Source organism: Podarcis gaigeae (assembly GCF_964106915.1).
Source record: "Podarcis gaigeae genome assembly, chromosome: 5".
Taxonomy (NCBI): domain Eukaryota; kingdom Metazoa; phylum Chordata; class Lepidosauria; order Squamata; family Lacertidae; genus Podarcis; species Podarcis gaigeae.
In genome coordinates this window covers 57,307,442-57,313,441 of record NC_139681.1, presented here as the reverse complement: position 1 = coordinate 57,313,441, position 6,000 = coordinate 57,307,442, and positions in this window count along the sequence as shown.

Genomic DNA, 6,000 nt, shown 5'->3' with positions numbered 1-6,000 from the left:
CGAGGGAAAAGAAAGCCCTCCTCCAGTTGGCTCGCCCGGGATTTCAGGAAGAGATAGAAAAAGGGTAGAGGGGACCATCGCGCTGCTCGAACGTGTCGTTTCGTGTTTCCGATAAGAAATCAAATACTGTATAATACATGGCCTTGGGGCGGAAGTGAGAAATCAAAGCTTTAAGGTAGCTGCGCGATTGTGCCTTGGCGCGTCCACTCGCAAACAGAACAGAGCAGCCAAGAGAGGAGTTCATCCTTAAAAAATAAAAAAAGTTGTGCATTTAAATATTGTTCTACCTTGTTAAAACTATAGTCCTGACGATTCAAATGCCAATGAAAATGTAGTGCATTACATATACTGCAGAGGTGCGGATAGGAGAGCTTGGCTTTCAACATCCGTGCAATGAAGATTCTTCTGAACACGGCAGGTTAGAGTCCGGCTACAGCGGATAATTCTTTATAGCCCCGTTAGGTTGGTTGGCCATCCGTCTGTCTCGGGAGACAAGGGAAGAATTGTATTATATGTCTTTCTGTCTACTGCGAATTCAGAATATTGCAAGATAGCATATAACCCCATTTCATGTTACACCCAGTATTGTTATCCCAAGTTGGATGTAGACTGAGTCACAAAGTAAAATCTTAGTTTTCATCATTTAACAAAGTGTGATTCGAACCCGGAAGTTGAAGGGATCCGTCTGCTAATAATTTTATATCCCTAACGTGATGTTTCTATTACTCTTCCGAAAGTGTACTTGCACTGGGCCGGAAGGCTTTTCTTCGCGGTGGATTGTGGGAACTGTAGTTCCATTGTGTGAGAGCCTTACAGCGTGAGTTCTTTGTGCAATCCACCCAATGCACGGATCATTGCCGTGCTCCTTTATTCTGCGTTGCTTGGCTGACCTTTATAAACTTGGACTGTGACAATTTCTAATATTGAATATGTTTGATTTCTAGCCTATCTCTCACCTCCCTGAACACGCTGTCAAAGATATTTTTCATAATCTCAAATTCTAGATCTGTAACATTTTGAATAATAAAATTCTATTATGACAATCTCGACGGTTTGAACATCCTGCCCTCACAAAGCAACCATGTAGTCTTTCTCCCCACAATCACCCCACCCAATTTTGGAAGGGGTATAATGGATTCTCCCGCTAAAGCTCATATATATGGCAATACTTTTCTGTTGCGGGAGTGGGGGAATACCAGTTTTGAAACCATCTGCTTTTCTACAAAATGTGAGAAGCTGGATGATGTGAGGAAAATAAAAACCATTAACAATATGTGACTTTAAGTTAATAGAGGGGAAAACATTCAGGAAGAACCAGCAGTTTGGAATACAGTGGTACCTCGGGTTACAGACGCTTCAGGTTACAGACTCTGCTAACCCAGAAATAGTACCTCGGGTTAAGAAACTTTGCTTCAGGATGAGAACAGAAATTGAGCGACGGTGGCGCAGCGGCAATGGGAGACCCCATTAGCTAAAGTGGTACCTCAGGTTAAGAACAGTTTCAGGTTAAGAACGGACCTCCAGAACGAATTAAGTTCTCAGGTTAAGTACTTAATTTGTGAAGCGTCTGTAAACTGAAGCGTATGTAACCCGAGGTACCACTGTACTGGATTCAAACTGTTGTGGGGCAGATAGTATCACAACCAAGAAAAGTATTCTCTGGCTATACCAGGCATATTGGATTCATGGAATCCTCTTGGAAGATTGCCAACTTGCATTGACAATCAATGATTCAATAGACTTTCCAATTTAGATGATTTTTTGTGCAAATTAATGTCACAAAACATTTGTTAACAGACCAATAGCCATAATAATTAGTGTACACTGAAATTAAAATACTTCATTTTTTTAATAAAATATTTATTAAGGGTTTTTAAATACAATACAAATAAATAAGACACAGTGATACATTTTCATAACACATTTTCTTATCATCTTTGGACTTCCTCGCAACTCCCACTCCTGCGTTTTTAATTTAAAGATTAATCCAGCAGTTTAGCAATGTTGTTTCACACATTTTATCTCAACTTGTTTGAAATCTTAAAAAAAATTAATTTTAGCCTAATCATTATCAAATTTAAACTTCTCCTCATAGATCATCTGTTTTAATGGTGCTAAGTTGTTTATGATCTAGCTTCCAGTTTAACATTCATACAGTTTATAATATTTTTGCAAATAAATCTTGAATTTCTTCCAATCCTCTTCTACCGTCTCCTCTCCCTGGTCTCGGATTCTGCCAGTCATCTCAGCCAGATCCATGTAGCCTATCAGTTGCATCTGCCATTCTTCCAGTGTAGGTAGATCTTGGGTTTTCCAATACTTCTGAAATTAAAATACTTCAAATATGCAATCCAACTAGTGTGATTTATGAATATGTATTTTGAAGATATCAAATTAACATTTTTAAGGTTGCAGGTTTATATGTACACTTTCTTGGGATTAAATTGCACTGAACACAGTACAGCACAGTAAAAAAAGCTTAGTATCGCTCTGTACATCAGCAAGATCAACAAAAATCATATACACACATTTCAGTCCAGGTCTTCCACCTCTTACAATACCTTCCTTTGTATGTTTATGTAAGTCCCTTTGTGTTCAAGTTCTAGGGGTAAGTGTCTTTAGGACTTTAGCCTAAGAAAACACCAAGTGTGCGCATTTGTCCTTTTCCCAGTCTTTTTTCCTGTCAGATCATAGGCAAAGATCAAACCTAGATTATGATACAGTATAGTTTTGTATTCTATGTACAGTGGTACCTCGGGTTACATATGCTTCAGGTTACAGATGCTTCAGGTTACAGACTCCGCTAACCCAGAAATATTACCTCGGGTTAAGAACTTTGCTTCAGGATGAGAACAGAAATTGTGCTCTGGCGGTGCGGCGCAGCAGGAGGCCCCATTAGCTAAAGTGGTACTTCAGGTTAAGAACAGTTTCAGGTTAAGAACGGACCTCCAGAACGAATTAAGTTCTTAACCCAAGGTACCACTGTATTGTATAGTTCCCCCGAAGGAGGATTTATATTCAAAGCATATTGGGCTCAGTAAAATATTCCTGTGCTCCTGCAGGTGCCCCCCCCCCAATTACCCAGGGTGGGACTTGAACCACTGTCTTGTGTGTCCAATTGCCTTGCCATTTCCTGCTGTGCTGCCTGCCTGCTGTTAAATTAATTCTTCTTATTTGTGCATGTGATCAACTTCATCCCTATCCCCAGCAAAATGCTGATTTCCCTCAGGAAGCCAATAATATAAACATGTAATGTGCAGTTTTATGAGCTATTATCCCGACAACAGGAGTAAAGCCATTCTCATGGGAAGCCTGTTGCCTTCTCCAAGCAAACCTCCAGCCATTGAAGCTTTTGCAGAGGAAGGCACCATGGCCTTTTTCAGCTGCTGGCTTGGTGTTGTATTTGGAGAAAATGGGTAGAGTGACATTGTGGGATCATTCAGCTCTCATTGTGAGTTGGCTGGTGACTCACAAATGACTTCCTTAGCTGTGTCTAAGCAGCCACTCATCCTACTGAAACTATAGTAGTCTTCCCCAACCTGCTGCCCTCCATATGTTGTGGATTACAGCTCCCATCCTCCCCAACCAGCTTGGAACATGGTCAGGGATGATGGGAATTGTATTCCAAAATTTCCGGAGAGCACTAGATTGGAGAAGAAAGATAAATTATCTGAAGATTTCTCCTGAAAGATGAAGAGCTCATTCAGATCCCTCCACATTGGAACAATGAATGCTAGAAATTTGCTCCTCATTCTTCAGGACTCACATTGTCCGTACTCTGGGGCTGTAAGGCTGCTGCTGAGAAACAGAGATGGTTCCATAAATGCTACACAGCATTGGTATGGTGGGGACCTCTCCAAACAATGTTTTACAATTGCATGGCTGTTACTCATTTGCTGGCTGAGATATTAGTGCCTTTCCCCTGGGTCAGTGGTTCCCAGTTAGGGGTCCACGGAATGCACCCAGGGGAGTTGTGGCTCCATCCTTTGCCTCACCTTCAACTAATTTTTTGTCATTTTTGCATAGTAATATCACAAATTGAATGGTTTGTTTTTTTTAGTATACCTAAAATCCTTTGCTTATTAGGGGCTACCCCACATTTTGTTTTGTTTTTAAATTGCTTTGCAGAGGTAGCTACCATGGAGTTATAAAATTTACAAAACTAGGGGGTCTGTGGCATGGCTTTTAAAAAATAGGGGGTCCTCTAATTAGATAATTGGGAACCACTGCTCTAGGTTGCACTTCTGTTGTGGGAATGCTGCACTTTCCAAGCACTCAAGACTATAATATTTTGTTTCTGGGAACAAGTGATTTTGCTCCTCTTCTGTTCCTGCAGCTCAGCTATAGATCCAGAAGCATTTCAGGGAAACCGCTTGATAAAATTGCCCCCCCCCCTTATGGAAATCCTATCCAGAATAGGTCATAAAGCCATAATCTATAGACGATGGAGACGTTGGGATGGGACGCGGGTGGTGCTGTGGGTTAAACTACAAAACCTAGGGCTTGCTGATCAGGAGGTCAGCAGTTCGAATCCCTCTGACGGGGTGAGCTCCCGTTGCTCGGTCCCTGCTCCTGCCAACCTAGCAGTTCAAAAGCATGTCAAAGTGCAAGTAGATAAATAGGTACCGCTCTGGTCGGAAGGTAAACGGCATTTCCGTGCGCTGCTCTGGTTCGCCAGAAGCGGCTCAGTCATGCTGGCCACATGACCCGGAAAAACTGTCTGCGGACAAACGTCGGCTCCCTCTGCTAGTAAAGCGAGATGAGTGCTGCAACCCCAGAGTCATCCGCGACTGGACCTAACGGTCGGGGTCCCTTTACCTTTACCTTTATAGATGATGGAAGGTGGGAAGGGCTAAACTCCACTGATAGTGATGGAAACCCAATTGCTTTCCTCTCCTGTGTTCATCATTATGTCTTTGGATGGATACATCTTGAATTAGTTTGCTTTTTTTCAGTCCTCAACTGCAGTCACACTGTGTAATTACTGAGACCGCAGAATCTGATTCAGAGAAAAAGGATAATAGCTGGTTATCAGCATACTGGTGTCATTGAAATCAATCCAATCTTGTCTACTGACCTTATATAAGAAAGGTTCACACAAACCCTCTCATGTGTTAAATACATGCATGGTATGAAGGTAGTGGGACTATGAGCTAGCCAATTAGGCTATCCCCTTATGTGGAGGACCTCTAAACACATGTAGGGCTCCTTCCTGTAGTTTTCTAATTTGTGGCTGTGGTGGGGCTAAGCTACATAGTCCTTAGTATGCTTTAAACATGCCAGGTTTGTCTGCCCCCTATGACAGATACTGAGCAGTAGGGTACAGCGAGTGGGTGACAACAGAACAGAAACATGCAGGACACTACAGAAAATATCCCAGGAGGTCACTGATCCCAGGAGGTTCATCACTACATTTCATACACAAAATGAGAGCAAAACCTCTCTTATGAATGCATGTGTGTCATAACCTAGGTGTGTTACCAAAAAGACAGGGGCAGTACTGTTGTCTATTTGAGAGGTATAAATATACTGGTTTCTAACTGCCTTGCTATTTATTTGCTAAGGGTTTGCTTGCATGCTTGAAAGGTGATGTGTACATTGCCTTGGGGGGTGGAAACAATGATCAGAAACCCAGTAACTAAGGCACTAATCCTATGCACACTTAGACTATAATGCTATGCATACCTTCCAGGGAGTGATACCTCATCTATCAGCTAAAGAAAGACCAATTCTAGAGATTTGCTTCCCCTGCTCCCTGTCAACAAGAGTGCATGAGAAGTTTGCAATTGGGTTGCCTTTTCCCTCTTCCCTGCCAATCTCTTTCATTTTTGTGCTGTGACTTCTTTTAGATTGTAAGCCCGAGGATGGGGATTGTCTTATTTTTTATTGCTCAATGTTGCCCTTGGAGCTTTGTTTGGCTGAAGAGCAGGGTAAAAACACATTTTTAAAAAATCCCTGTTGTACTTAGTTGAATTTACTTCTGAGTAGACAGACATAGAA